The following is a 3,147-nucleotide window of genomic DNA, read 5'->3' on the forward strand; positions in this document are numbered from 1 at the left end:
ACACGTAACTAATAATATGTCAGCCTTCCTTGAATGCAGTTAAAGAGCTATCTCTGTCCTCTGCTGCCAGCCAAGCCATTGAATATAGAAACCGAATTGCTGCATATCCTTAAGTTTGCAGTGGGAAGACTGACGTTCTACATACAATTAGATCCACTAAAGGGGCTTTCAAAAAGGAAAGATCAAAATGGACCGGTGTCCGTCACCTAGCTCATAGATATCTCATAACAACCTCGTCCAGATTCATCGATTGGGGTTTTGTAGAAATAGTGGGATGCAATGCGGAGACTATCTCCTGATCGGAGACAGGCTGCGTAAACATCAGCATCAGCGTAATCTAGTCTATCAGCACTTCTTCCAATCCTGAATGGAGTCTGGAAGTCAAAGAAGAGGTTGGACAGGACTGAGGAAGAAGATCATCCAAAAAAGAAAGATTTCCAAAAACATTAATAAAATGTGAACATTGAAAACTTCCAAGCATCCATGCTTAGTTTCCAATGTGAGAGGACCATATTGACTTCTTTATTTCGTTGTTTCCTAATTAGTCTATATTTTGGGATAGATAGGATCAAAGTCACCGACATTAGCCACCTTTTCATGTCACAAGGAATTGGCTGGGCCTTTCTTTAGGTCCGATTCCCGAGCCTGTCCTTTCGCGAAGACTAGTTTCTTTCATTTCTTGAGAGTTGGTGTGGAATTTCAATTGGGGTATTTCCAATATCCCTTTGGTGATTCCCTATTTGGGTTTGCAAGGCTCATCAATGGCCACGTAAGACAGCCAATGCTACCTAGACGTGGGAGTCGCTCTAAGGCTGAGTTCCTTCATGTTTCACCGTATAAGGAACTTCTTCGCCGGGTTGACACAACAGAATTCCAAGGGGTTTTGCAAGGTTACCTGGCTTCTCTCCCTCCCTAAATAATGTGAGGGGTAAAGTTGCATGATCTAGTCTTTGATCAGCGAAACGGAATATGAAATTGGGTAGGTCAACTCGCGGGGAGAGAGTTGCTGGCAAACTAAGGGCTTGCAAGCAGACAGGTTCATATACACACACTTAACACAATAAATCAGAAAGATACAAATTATGACGGTTTCAACGTGAGAGCTGTTGAAGAGAAAATGGATATTCTTTGCAAGGAGGAAATTAATCTCATCTAGCGGTTCTTGTTGCTCCCCATTCTGATATGTCTCTTTCTCCACATAAACCCGGCTCAACGGGTTACAAGTGTGTTGTTGAATGGTCGTCATTTTGCAACAATGAAATGTCCAGACTTTTTTACATGAAAGGGTGATTTCAAGTGGGTCTGCATACGGCCAGCAGCAAAGGTCAGCCACAAGATGCCTTCATAGGCTGGCTGCGCTTCCAACAGTGACTTGATATTCCATTGACCAGATTTTCTGTGTTAATATTGAAAAAATTCCCCAGAGTCCCTTGCTTAGTCTGTTTGCCAATGAGCTTCTCGTCTCGGTGCTCAAATAAGAGGCGCCAATCTCGGCAAGATCTATTCCACTAGCAGAGCAAGACCAAAGTGAAAAGTGGAACCTAGAGTTCCGATCGGATGAGCGGGCAAGACGTGAAATGAAAGCATTTTTGGGCGAGAGTTTCTCAATCCATTCTTACTTGACAGAGGCAGGGCGAACTCATATTACGTTAATAAGAAATTATCAGTTGGTGGGATCACTACAACTTTGGATCTAGTGAACTACTGATTCAACAGTGTCTCGAAGCCCAAAGCTTTCCTTTTCTTTTTTCTGACTTGCTTGATTTGAGTCTGAAATTGAGATATTGTTGGTGTTCAGTATACAAAGATACAAGATGGATCTAGAGACTTTTCTTAACAAGAAATCCTATTGGTGTCATTAATCTTGTGTGTATTATTTTATTATATATAATTAGATTGCTTATCCATATTGAATTGATACCTTGCTTGCAATGGAAGCTTTCAAGTTTGTAGACGAAATATGCTCAAATTCTTACTCAAAAGCAGAATGTCCCTTTCTAATTGCTAACCACTTAGCCTTAGCCCTAAGTTTGAAACATAAGGAAACACACTTCTCAATGATTGGGGTTCGGTCAGCCTCACGACATAAGAGAAGGATAAATCCATCTCTTAGAATGGAATGTCAGCTGGCTTACTTTTGGAGCTGGCTCCCCTAGTTCTTGAAATTTGGCCTTCGCATGGCCACTTCCTGGATTGGGTCAAATACTGATTCACCTCAGTTCTTAATTTTTTCTAGGGCATTTTTCATTGTGCTTTTTCGCTCCTTTCTATCAAATGCTCCAGCGAGCACATAGGCAAAGGCACCAATCGCTTTGCAGCGAAATCAATTTGTTAAGAACCTGAAGCATAGCACCCAGGTACACTCAAAGGGATGTGGCAGAGGAAGAGGAGGAGATTGACTATTACTCTGGTGACCCCGCCCTCGCTTAGTAGTTCTCCCGACCATCTCCAACAGTGACTTGATATTCCATTGACCAGATTTTCTGTGTTAATATGGGAAAATCCCCAGAGTCCCTTGCTTAGTCTGTTTGCAAGTGAGCTTCTCGTCTCGGTGCGCAAAAAAGAGGTGCCAATCTCGGCAAGATCTATTCCACCAGTAGAGCAAGACCAAAGTGAAAAGTCAAACCTAGAGTTTTGATCAGATGAGCGGGCAAGACGTGAAATGAAAGCATTTTTGGGTGAGAGTTTCTCAATCCATTCTTACTTGACAGAGGCAAGACGAACTCATATTACGTTAATAAGAAATTATCAGTTGGCGAGATCACTACAACTTCGGATCTACTGATTCAACAGTGTCTCGAAGCCCAGAAAGCTTTCCTTTTCTTCTTTCTGATTTGCTTGATTTGAGTCTGAAATTGGGATATTGTTGGTGTTTAGTATACAAAGATACAAGATGGATCTAGAGACTTTTCTTAACAAGAAATCCTAGTGGTGTCATTAACCTTGTGTGTATTATTTTATTACATATAATTAGATTGCTTATCCATATTGAATTGATAGCTTGCTTGCAATGGAAGCTTTCATGTTTGTAGATGAAATATTCTCAAATTCGTTCTCAAAAGCAGAATGTCCCTTTCTGATTGCTAACCACTTAGCCTTAGCCATAATTTGAAACATAAGGAAACGCACTTCTCAATGATTGGGGTT

The sequence above is a fragment of the Cornus florida genome, unplaced genomic scaffold (genome assembly GCF_030987335.1).
Source record: "Cornus florida cultivar Cherokee Brave unplaced genomic scaffold, ASM3098733v1 CherokeeBrave_3.0.0_Hap2_Chr06, whole genome shotgun sequence".
In the NCBI taxonomy this organism is placed as follows: Eukaryota; Viridiplantae; Streptophyta; class Magnoliopsida; order Cornales; family Cornaceae; genus Cornus; species Cornus florida.